Below are 13,424 nucleotides of genomic sequence, written 5' to 3' on the forward strand. Positions count from 1 at the left end.
ATCAAACATTGAGAATAACATAACATAGTAAGCTATCATCATGGCGGCTGGAGGTCGACTGACGTTTTTTCATATCGCCACGAGATGGCGTTTAAATAAAATAGTTCGGTTACAGTTCATGAGTTCATGGCGTGAATAGAATAGTTCAATTACACTTAAATAGGTCTGTTACATCCTCCCCCAAATGTGATGTAGCCGTTCCTCAATAGACACCAATGCCGGCTAGCTTTAAAAGGATTTATTAACAGAGCACACAGGAACGGTTACAAACAAAAGAAATATACATAAAAATGAAACATATACCAAATGGAACATCAAACATTTGAATAACATAACATAGTAAACTATCATCATGGCGGCTGGAGGTCGACTGACATTTTTTCATATCGCCACGAGATGGCGTTTAAATAAAATAGTTCGGTTACAGTTCATGAGTTCATGGCATGAATAAAATAGTTCAATTACACTTAAATAGGTCTGTTACATCCTCCCCCTCTGACTTCGTAGACGTCTCGGCAAGAAGTCAGGAACTGACATTTGTCTACTTTGTGCAGCGGGCGGAGAATCAGATGGACGGGCTCCAGTTTGACGAGGAGTAGATTTTGCTTCACCAGCACCTTGTGCAACAAGTGCAGATTCGGATGGTATTACACGTTTTGGGCGTCCTCTTTTCTTTAAGGGAACCACTGGAATTACATGAGCTGAGTTTTGCTTATTTCGATCTTGATATGGTTTCAAGGCTGAAACATGATACTTGCCGAGAATTTTGTCTGGTTCATGAGGATCGGCAATATCATAAGTGGTTGGAGATCTTGTAGTCACTATCACATAAGGACCATCTCTCTTCGGCATGAATTTAGCAGTTTTCTTCAGTGGACCTTTGCTGATTGGGTGGAGGGTGACCCAAACTTTATCTCCAGGAACGAATTTCGGTGTTTCTCTTCGTTTTTTGTCAGCATATCGTTTCTGCTTATCTTGATGCATTTCGACTCTTTCTCGTACCTGTTGTACATGTCTTGCAAAACGTTTCAAATATGGAGTAATTTCGGGAACAAAATTATCGTTCTCAATTACGGCTTTTATATCATGCTTTACATCATCTAAGGTTCGTAACTCTTGTGCAAATTGAAGAAAAGAAGCAGAATGTCCAGTTGAATCACATTTGGCTGTATTGAAAGCAAACCTTATTAATGGCAGTTTATCCTTCCATGACTGATGGTCGTTACCAACAAGTATTGCTAAATGTGGTTTCAGATCTCTATTCTTCCTTTCAACTGGGTTAGATTGTGGGTGATAGACAGGAGTAAGACTTTGATCAATGTTCAAGATATAGCATAGTTGTTGCATAACAGCACTAGTAAACTGGGTACCATTATCACTTATTATTTTCCTGGGTAACCCAAATCAAAGGGCGACTTCCTCCAAAAGAATAGTGGCACATTCTCTGGCCATGGCTTCCTTTAAAGCAAATAGTTCTGTCCACTTCGTAGCACAGTCCTGCAAAATAAAAATCCATTTTTCACCAGACGGTGTTTCAGGAAGAGGACCGAAAAGATCAATTGACAAGGTCTCAAAACGTTGAGCATAGACTGGAGTTTGAAGTAAACCAGATGGCTTTTGATTAGTGGCTTTATAACGACAGCATTCGAGACAGCTTTTGACATATTCTGTTATATCCTTTCTCATTCCAACCCAGTAGTATCTTTTTGCTATTCGATAAAATGTTCCTTCAGATCCATAGTGACCGGCCGTTGGCGAATCATGATATTCTTTCAAGATTTCTGCTTTTCTTTTTTGAGGTGTAACTAGTTGAACTTCTTCCTCTTCTGAATCAGGGGAATATCGGTACAAAACTCCTCTGTTCATAACGTAGCCTCTTCCAGTCCAAGTTGCACAGTCTGCTTCTTTCTCTGGACTCTCAAAAGTTTCGATGATCTTCCGAAGATCATCATCTTCTAGCTGTGATTGTCTTAATTCTGCAGGGCTAATAGTAGGGATTTCGACAGAGATAGCCCATACTTGACAAGAATCTGTACTTGAATGTTCACAAATAGGACGAGACAATAGATCAGCAATAAAGTTCAATCGTCCAGGAATGTAATTGATAGTCAGATTGTAGGATTGGATTTGTAAGGCCCATCTTGCGAGCCTACCAGTTGGTGACTTTAAAGACATCAGCCATTTCAATGGTTGGTGGTCAGAGGTGATTGTGATAGACTGGCTTTCAACATATCCTCTAAATTTGTTGAGTGCCCATACTACTGCTAAGGCTTCTTTTTCTATGGTGGAATAGTTTCGTTCTGATGCAGTCAGCAAGCGGCTGGCATATTCTATAGGGTGTTCTTCATTTTTCTCCCCTTGTAGCAACACTGCTCCAATGGCTACATTGCTAGCATCTGTGCGAATGATAAAAGTCTTCGTTCCATCAGCTTGCTTAAGAATCGGCGGGCTAATTAATTTGGATTTCAGCTCTTGGAAAGCATCTTCTTGTTGTGCTTCCCACTTCCACAGCGCTTTCTTCTTTGTTAAATCCGTTAACGGTTTGGCTATTTGAGAAAAATTTGGAATATATCGACGATACCAGGAACACGTTTGTACGAACGATTGCACTTGCTTAACAGTTTTTGGCGATGGCATGTCTGCAATGGCAGCAGTCTTGTGTGGATCAACAGCTATACCATGCTTAGTAAGGTAATGCCCTAAATATTTCACTTTTTCACAACAGAAGTGGCACTTCTCACGATTAGCATTGAGCTTGAATAACGATAGACGTTGGAAAACTTGTTCTAAATCAGAAAAGTGCTTTTCGAAGCTAGATGACAGCACGATGATATCATCTAAATACGTCAAAGCAAACACATTATTAAGTCCAGAACGGAACCTATCTATCAATCTAGAAAAAGTGGCAGGAGCGTTTCTCAATCCGAAGGGCATTCGGGTAAATTTTTATGTACCAAAAGGGCAAACAAAAGCAGTCTTATTTTGATCTTCTTCAGCTACTCTCACCTGATGATAACCGGATCTCAAATCAATAGTTGACATATAAGGTGTCGGTTTTGCTTCACTCAACAAATAAATCATCTATACGTGGCAAAGGATAAGTGTCTGGAACGGTTTGAGCATTTAGGTTACAATAATCAATGCATAACCGTACTTTTCCATTTGCCTTGGGAATCAGAACCACAGGAGAGGCATAGGGGCTTTCAAATTCTTTTATGATACCTTTTTTTAGAAGGGAATCAAGTTCCTTTTTCAACAGTTCTTTCTTACTTGGGCTCATCCGATATGGAGGGACTGAAACAGGGGGGCTGTTTCTTGTGTTAATATGGTGTTCAATGAATGGAGTGGCTTCTCCCCCTACTTTGAAGACAGTGTGATATTTGTTAAGCAATGCATCAGTTGCAAGCCGTTGGGCTGTAGTTAATTGCTGTCCTTCATTTTCTCGTCGTCGGCAGTTGTTTACAACAACTGGGGTTTCTTCCAGTACTTGGGATTGATGAGGTTTCACGAAGCTATATTTTCTTCGAGGTTCATCAGAAAAGTTCCACTTATTTTCAGCAAGATTTAAAACAATTTTAGCTTTTTGAAGAAAGTCAGTTCCTAACAGAGTCGAGTTATTTTTGGCATCAGGCAACACAAGGAGCGGAGTTTTGAACTCTCTGCCTTCGAGAAGAATAATTTGTTCGGTGCGAAGTACCTCTTTTTCAGATACCAAACCATCAGCGAAAGACACCTCTAGTGTTGTCTTTTCAAATACTGCATCTTGTTTCTGCAGAATATGATAGAGGGATTCACTTGCAATTGAGTGACTAGCACCAGTGTCGGCGAAAGCTGTACCGGAAACACCACCAATATTAATTGGAAATACAGCAGTCCGAGCAGAAGATAAACAGGATCGGATTTGGATAGTGCCAAAATTTGATGAATTTGAAGTCTTTGGGGGGTTACAGTCTGAACATTTAGACTTGATAAAACCAGTTTTTCCGCACCCATAGCATGTTAAAGGAGGTCGCTTTTCCTCTGTTTGTTGCTGAACACGATTTGAAAAGGTTTTATGAGTTCCCTGTATGTCACTTGTTCGATTTTCCACTTTGTGTTTGGATGGATTAGTCGATTTGTAAGAATAGTTCCGCCTGCCAGGAAGTTCAGTTTTATAGTTCGTATTTTTAACACGTACAGCTTCATAATCATCCAATTTCTGTACTAATTCAGATGAACTCTTTATTTTCCCCCAAGTATCAATAAAATGCTCCTTAATGTCACTACTGACTCTTCTTTTAAGCTGATCCGTCAGAACCAAGTCTTTGAGTGATTCAAAGTCTGTAACATCAAGACACTCTTCGAGATAATTGTTTAATTCGTAAGTAAAATCTTTCCATAAAGACCCAGGGTGTTTTTGGTGTGTAGTAAGTTTAATGTGAAATGATTCAGCATTTAATTTCAATCTTTGTAGCAGAATCTTCTTGATGTAAGAATAATCTTCTAATTTGTCTTTTGGTTCTCTTAAAATAATTTGTGAAATGTCTATAGGCAGAAGAGGTAGGAGATGAGTGATGTAATCTATTTGTTTTATATTAACTTTCTCACATTGTCTTTCAAAAATTTGCAGGTAGGTTGCAATGTCAGAAGTTCCTATAAATTTAGGGATTAGGTGTTGAATATTTGTTCCAATAGCTGCATTTGAAGCAAAGGCGGCATAGTTAGGGTTTGAGCTAGCAGCTGCCAGGTTTAATTTTAAACGTTCCAATTCTAATAAAAGTTCTTGTTCTTTCTTTGACGTGTCTCCAGATCGTTGCTTTCACGTTGTTTTTGTTGTCTAGTTTCGATTAAAGTTTCCAGAAGATTCCTGGTAAAAGCCTCATCATAAGTGTCAGAATTGACAATAAGATCTTAAAGATCTGTTACTCGCATAGTGTCGTTTACAGTGAAACCCAGTTCTGCAGCGAGAGTTTTTAAATCCTCTTTTCGTGCTTTGGCAAGGTAAGCCATAATTATATGAGAGGTCAGGGGGGAGGGAAAAGATGAAGTTGAATTTGTTGTTATTTCGATTTTATTCACAATACAGTATTTTAGAATTAATAATTATACCTTTAAGTAAAATGTATATACCCCTATTAAACAGCATGTATGAATGTAAACAATGTTACTCATACATTTATATACCACTATTAAACAGTATTTATAAATGTAAACAATAATACTCACAAAGTTTATTATTTCGAAGTCGTAAAAATATCATAAAATGCCCTTATAAATTCAACTTGTATCAAGAAAATAACATATAATAAATTGCTCAAAAATTGTTTACTACTTAGCAAAACATACAAAACATACATAAATGTCTTACCATAAGCTTTTATATTCAAGCTGAATTCTTCGAAATCTTAATCTTAACAAAATATTAAGCTGATTAAGCAACACACACTTAGTAACTCTTTTACTTTATTTAAATAGTCAGTCGATTTTATTCATAATTATTTTCTTTCGCTTCAAGAAATATTTTCAAGACATGCATTCATTAAAGGAAAACAATCGTATTTTCTTAAAGTATTATACTATAATCATTTTCTCAAAAAGTTCGTCGAAAGATAAATCAACAAGTACAATATTTTATTTTATGTAGAGTAAAACATTTAATAAGGAACAACAGCACTCAAAGGAAATAAAAATAATAAAAGATTTGACATAAACACATCATAAATCATCGCTTGTCTAAACATGTCCGCGGGGGAAAACATCTGCTGCTCTAAGTCAGAATCGAAACTAATAAATTCTAATGAACAACGTCCATGAATATATTCAAACTTTAACATCAAAACATGTATTCAGTGAAACAATATTATTCACAAATTAATTTACTAGGCGCATTAACATTTTAAAATAACAATTCAAGAAATAACGTTTGGTTAACAGAAAGCCGTTTGCTTTCGTTTAATACTCTTATGTAGTATCAATAAATGAGATTTCAGTAAAGAATTTACATTTGCTTTAAGAAGCAGCTTATAATAAATAATCAGTTTAAAAGAACTTTAAACTCAGATTAAACGATAATGTAAACGAAACTTATCTTTTCCGTTGAAATTGTCCAGTTGATGATTCGATGTGCTAGCAGCACGGTATGACAATTTTAATTCCAGAACTGGTTTCCAGAATATTTGACCAGTAGTCCACACCTGAAAAGAAACTGAGCCGATCTCCAGCAACTAAAAGTTAAATTCGGGAGTAAGAACTTGTTAAAGCCAAACAGAAATTCTAAACATTTTGTTGCGCCATTTTGGATTCAAATTTAGTTGGGCGCCAATGTGATGTAGCCGTTCCTCAATAGACACTAATGCCGGCTAGCTTTAAAAGGATTTATTAACAGAGCACACGGGAACGGTTACAAACAAAAGAAATATACATAAAAATGAAACATATACCAAATGGAACATCAAACATTTGAATAACATAACATAGTAAACTATCATCATGGCGGCTGGAGGTTGACTGACGTTTTTTCATATCGCCACGAGATGGCGTTTAAATAAAATAGTTCGGTTACAGTTCATGAGTTCATGGCGTGAATAAAATAGTTCAATTACACTTAAATAGGTCTGTTACATCTCTTAATTTTCACTAAAATTGTTAAACACCTTTCTAATCATTCAGAGAAAATGTTCAGATTTGAGTAGGTATGAAAAGTACATACAGCAGTCTCACAAACTGAACCTAATGTATATTGAGAGGATGATGAGTTACCAAAAATGTCAAGTTTTATGAAACCAAGGAAGTTTATTTACAACTCATAATATTGTTACAAATTTTCTAGATATGTAAATAATTTTAATGAAATTGTATGAAACAGTAGCTGTTGTTGTTTTAAATAATGTAACGGGAAAATCTGAAGTAGCAAAACTGTTCCGGAAAAGTAAGAAAACAGGGCAAGTCTATTTAACATTGAGTAAATGGCTATCTCGCTAAATTGGCGAGATATCGCCAAGCTGCCGATGGTTTATACAATTAACTTGTGTTGCTAAATTTGGTGTGAAACTGCCAGAGGTCACCAAACTTGACGACATTTTGGCCCGTTCACTGTATATCTGTAATGGGTATTGTAATTGATGCTATAAGAACTATATCTGACCTTCATATGCCATACAGTAATCTTGAGAAGTAGAAGGTACTAGAAATCTCTGTGGCTAGCAGAAAACTGTATAAGACTGGCGAGAATATCAATTTCTGAATAGCAGTTGTTTAGTTCAGCTTGAGTTAGGAGTATTGAGATACCACCGTGTGAGCTTCGCTCTTTAGATGCGCTGTGCATTGTAATCTTTAGATGTGTTGGGCTTAACGTCCATAGTAATTTGAAAAGTGCAATTACTGATGGCATTCTGTGACACTGTTAAGAGTTTATGAGTATTTTGGGGGAAAGTTCCAGAGCTGTGAAGTGTACTTTTTGGTAAAATAAATTTTATCAAGCTATCATCAATTCTGTGTGCATTCAATCTATTATGAACCAGTACTTATGCAACAATTATTTATCCAATTCCTAAGTTCATATCAGTTTTATTAATACTTTGTGCAAATTCTTAATGAATCCAATGTGATATCCATTATCATGTTGATTAGTTATGTTTTTTCCCTTCTCAGTCCACATTCCACTTGTACAGGCAACGCCAATGTCTAAATGGCTATGTGAATGTTAATTAACAGCTGCTACTTGATTTTCTTCATCCACTTTGTTATTGAGAGGAGGAATGGTGTAGATTGGAATTTTTGCTGAAATAATAAGACCTGTCCCTAATTCATTATGCAGGTTACGAGACATAGTGTCACACAGGGAAAAAGACAAAAGCTAACAAATTAGAATACCATTACAAATCATTGAACAGAAAAGCATGTGAATACTCCATATGCATAAATACGTACTATAATTGCAATAATACAGTAATTAATATGTACTTATACTGTGTGTATCATATATCCATTGTTAGAAATTATTACTGTCTAACTATTCATAAATCCACACATTGTTTTCTGCTTGCCCAACAGAAATCATGTAGGAATTAAACAAAAAGGGATTGTCAAGTTATTGGTAGTTTGTGAAATTCTATTGTAATTAAATCACAGGAAATTTGTCTTATGTGGCTTTCCTTGTCACAGTATTTCATTCGAAAATGCGGTGAATATATTTTTTATCTTACTATTTTACGAAAAATAATTGATGAGTGAGGGATTTATTTGTATGTTATTTTCTACTTGGCCTTTTTAGTGCAAATTTTCATAGCTTTTATTATAATAAATAGTTATTTTAACTCAGATTTTTGCAAATTTCCAATTAATTTTCTGCTGATTTTAATTTTTTGCATTTTATGTGATTGGAATGATATTTCGTACTGAATTATTATGATTGTACTCTTCATTTTCTGATATAAAAATGACTCTTCATTTACTTGAGATAGAAATGTCTTTTCTGTTTATGTTGTTACATTTTTATAACATTCACTGTATAAAGCCAGTTATTTTCCTCATGCAATTAACATCAGTTGGTGTATATCTGCTGTGTTTATATTGTTAACATACAAACATAAGGAAATTTGGTACTTTCTGATTATACAAATCTCCCTCCCAAAATGTATCAACTCACTCACAACTAATTTCTTACCATGCTACTTCATGAAATGCAACAGCATTTTTAAAATAGTGGCTTTAAAATAGTCCATAAAAGAAGAATGAATTAAAAAAGCAAGAAATATCTGTAATAAAACACTTAATTTTTTAAGGACATCCTTATGAATTTTTTTTTTTTTTTTCATAGTACACAGTGGTCTGTTTTAGCTTAAAAAATGTCAAAAAATTGCACAAGTTCAGCACTGTGTATTGTGTTATTCTTTCCATCTACATAGTAATCTGTTTTTACTGGATTTAAAAAAAAAAAAAAAAAAAAAAAAAGGAGAGAGTGAATTGCACAAATTTGCTGATTATTATTTTTCATTCCTTATTTCAACACTTTGCATGCAGTTTTTCTAATTTCCATAAAATTCAATCATCTAAGAAATAAAACTTCATGTTTTTTTTTAATTCTCTACTGTTGGGGGAAACATCATATTTTTTAAGAAAATACTACCTTCTTTTCATCAGCTGGCAAACTCTGCAGTCCCATTATGATTCTTTGCAAGAAAAAAAAAATTATTCAACCCAGAAACAACCACTAATTGGAAAAGTAACCGTTAAATTTGGTGGATGGTGATTCAGGTATGCTGAAATGCATGTGTATTTCAATGATTGCCACATAAATGCATTTTGGCAAACCTTGCTTCATAATTGTTTTGGCAACACAGTGTGTTGCTTCATAAATACTTTTTGAAAAGGGATTGCAGACAAGCAGAAAGAGATGAAACTTTATTTATTGGGAATGGTTTGGCTTATTTTTTTTAATTATGGCAAAGCACATTAGGGCTATCTGCCTAAGGGGAAGAATGCCTTTGTGAAGGACTTTCTAAGGGAAACTGACTCGTATACATGTTACGCATGGGAGAAAACCATGAAAATGCCCATGCAGAGAGCCTGTTCGCGGGATTCGAACCTCGGACCGAACTACCAGTGTTCAGCGACTTTACCACTCGGCCGCTGGTGGGCCTATTTATTGTGAATGAAATTTCTCAATATGATTTATAATTCAGTTTCTGAATAGAATGATCATATATAAATAAACATTTGTGCATGGTATAAGTTATTATATGTTACAAAATAGAGGTACAGGTATATAGCATGTAGAGAGTTTTCAGTCATATTTTGTGCAATATTTTTTATGGGAAGTATTGTCTTTTGATCTGCTGTCATTCTGTTTACATACTTTGTTTGATCTCCTCCCTCCTCCATTCTGCCATGTTTTAGATTTGGTTTCTTTGATCTTTTTGCATTTATATTCTATGATTAATTTTCAGACTTGTATATTTTTTGCTCTAAAAGTCTTCGAACATTTGAAAACATCTTTATCCTACAATTTTTTCAAAAATTGTGAATTTTTAAGCACATATTTTAAATTGAATGAAATTTCTAATTGACACTGCCATTCAGCCTTTGGCGGTTATTTGTTATTATCAAATGTGCTGGTTTGTATGTTGCATCTGTTCTACATCTATTTTTATATCTTATTTTTGTAATTTTTTATGGGAAATATCGTCGTTTGATCTGCTGTCATTTTGTTTATATGCTTTGTTTGATCACTTTTGTGTTCTGAATTTGGTTTCTTTGGTCTGTTCACATTTCTGTTTTATGATTAATTTTAAAAGACTTGGACTTTTTTCTCTACAAGTCCTTGAACATTTAAAAAGCATATATCTTGCAATATTTTCAAAAATTATGCACCTGTTGGAGTTGCTCTCGCACCTTTTCTCAGCTGGCTTTTATCTCTTCTCGTCTGGCTTTCATATCAGCTGTCATCTCTTCAAACCAGCTTTTATCTCTTCGTATCCGGTTTTTATCTCTTTCAGTTCGGCTTTGATCTCAGCTAAAAAGTTCATCAAAGTCTTCATTTCCTCCATCATGGCTTTCCTCTGCAAGCGGGTTACTGGCATTCACTCACAAATCCCACTTCTGACACCAGTTGCTACATTATTTTCTTCCTTCACGTGTGTACGGGGTTCTTAGATTTCAAGTGAATAATGACGACAGCACTTTATGAAGTATCAAAGCACAATTTATTAGCCAGTATTCTCAGGACAGCTCCAAAACACTTTTACAGTCGTCAAAGAACTACAATAAACACGCCGACTCAATCAGAGACACAACCTTCACACAATCAGGCAATAACGGTAAAGACAGCTTCACTGCAAAGCACCAGACTACAGCTCCCTGCTCGGTGGTTCTGGGAACTTCACGTACTCTCGAGACTCTCCACGCTACAACTCATGATGCACTCAATGATACAATAGAGTACAGCTCCCGACTCCTCAGTTCAGTCATTCTCGGAACTCAACACACTCTTTCGACGATGCACTAACCACGATACACTAGGATACTCTTTTGGTGCACTCAATGACCCACACTCAGCACTCGCTGATCGACTTGACATGGACTAACTAATTGACTGCCGAGCCACACTAACTCGATACTGACTGTCTGCGTAGCAGGAGGGTTTATATAGCTTCTGGCTTGTGTTCGAGAACATTCTGGGCTAAACTGGTAAGAATTCGTTCCAGAAGGTTCTCCGTTCGTCCATGGCATATCGCCAATTTTGTCACAAAATGGGTGATTTCTTGCCAAATGTGGTAACTGTGCCTTCTCTTACTATTTTCTGGCAACCCTAAAATCTGGTTTGCGGGGAAGCCATCTTACAGTGCCTTGATATTTCGTAACAATATTTTAAGTTCATTGAACTTTGTGATTGACACTATCATTCAGCCCTTAGTAATTATTTGTTATTACCAAATGCATATTTATGAATGTTGCATCAGTTCTAAGTTCTATGTTTTGATTACATTTAGTTTTCCAATTCATCTATCTGCATACATGTAGAGGTAAAATGTAGAGGCAGTAGCTAGACATTTTAATCATCACATATTTTAAAAGGAGAATTTCTAGTTCAGCAACTTAAAACTAACTTCATTTTAATTGAAAATGAAAAATTCTCATAATAATTACTTTATTTATCATAATTGACGAGTCAGCTCATTGTAATGATGGAAATAAGTGCTTTGTGTGCCAATGTCTTCCCCTCTCACTTAATTTTATTATTGTGTGGAACACACTAAATAATGTCTGCATTTCTTATATACAGTTAAAAGTCTTTAATCTGGACTCTTCAGGACTTTGGCGATTCCGGATTATCGGTTTTTCTGGATTATAGATCATCACTTTAAATCTGGTAAGATGGCATGCAGAAATTATAAAACTAAAAATATGAAACTGTAATTTATGAAATAGAGCTATTATGATCTAAAGGGTATCAAAATTTACCAAAAAAAGCTTAATATTTATTTGTCTACTTTATTAAACATTTCTTTCAACATGCGCATGCATAAAGCATACATTACGCATAGTCAAAATTAGAAAATTGCAACCAGAAAACTATTTGATGTGTATTCATGATATTCATAATGACGAGGAATTTGATTTAAATCATATCAAAGATGGGGTACATTGAGATGTAATACCCCATTTAGTAAGGAATTATAAGCCGAATAAAATAAAAAATCTGCCTTGAAGATAAAGATAGTGCTGACAGATCAACTTCCAGTTCATTGTGCGACGCGACGTCCCCTCCCTCGGAGAAGCGTGAAATTGATAAACAGATTTCGGAATGGTTAGAGAAACAAAGGATATGCCTTTATCTATTTTTTGCAGCAATTCCACTTTTTGATTGATGGACATTGAAACATGCTTTCGCTTTGTAGATCCTTTGGCAGCTCCAGAATCGGAAATTCTTTTTGACATAATCGAAAGTTCTGGCTTAACTTTTATAATATTGCTCTAACAGTCTGCAAAAAATAATAAGCCAGATCCAATTAGAAGATTAATGAACAATGCAATCTGCAACATTAACTGAAATAGATAATTTTAGCTTAGCTTATACTGTTCGTTATACATTAAACGCGCATGTGTATAGGTATTATGCGCATGTGTAAACGCTGCACAGAAAGTTTGTAGCTTTGAGGTTAGGATTATAGATCATTCTGGATTATGAACATCCAGATTAAAGACTTTTGACTGTACTAAGTGCATGTGCCACAAATTGATTTTTTTTTTTTTTTTTTTTTTTTTTGGTAGAGTTGTACCAATGTTTTTATTACTTATGTGTCCAACTAATGTATAAAACGATTCATAATAATTTAAATAATGGACTGTGTAACTTCAGTTACTAGAAGAATTAACGTTAACACTGCTAATACAGTCATAAGTCGTTAATTCAGACACCCATAATCCGGAATGATTTTTAATCCGGACCTCAAAGCTACAAACTTTGACGCATGCGCCTAAGACCTTTACGGCTGTGAATATGCGTGTGCGCATGCGCATAATACGTTTACGCATGCACGTTTAATGTATAACGGATGGGGTAAGCTAAGCTAAAATTATCTAATTCAGTTAATGTTGCAGATTGCGTTGTTCCTTAATCTTCGAATTGGATCCGGCTTATTATTTTTTGCAAACTGTTAGAGCAATTTTATAAAAGTAAGCTTGAACTTTCGATTATGTCAAATAGAATTTCTGATATATATTTACTAATATGTAAAGGATCTACAAAGCGAAAGTATGTTTCAAAATCCGAAATATGTTTATCAATTTCACGGCCGAGGGGGGGGGAACGCCGCGGCGCGCTATGAATTGGAAGTTGATCTCTCAGCACTATCCTTATCTTCAGGGCAGATGTTTTTATTTTATTTGGCTTATAATTCCTTACTAAATGCAGTATTTCATCTCGGTGTACTCCGTCTTTGTTA

At 35.2% G+C, this 13,424-nt stretch overlaps 1 protein-coding gene across 5 annotated transcripts in view; it reads left to right on the forward strand.

Annotated features, from left to right (window-relative positions):
* LOC118202698 (protein GUCD1) overlaps positions 1-13,424 on the forward strand; it is a 55,674-nt gene that overhangs the window by 28,451 nt on the left and 13,799 nt on the right. The window lies entirely within an intron of this gene.

This window comes from Stegodyphus dumicola, chromosome 2 (genome assembly GCF_044657685.1).
Source record: "Stegodyphus dumicola isolate Sdum_Otavi_A_Nest chromosome 2, ASM4465768v1".
In the NCBI taxonomy this organism is placed as follows: Eukaryota; Metazoa; Arthropoda; class Arachnida; order Araneae; family Eresidae; genus Stegodyphus; species Stegodyphus dumicola.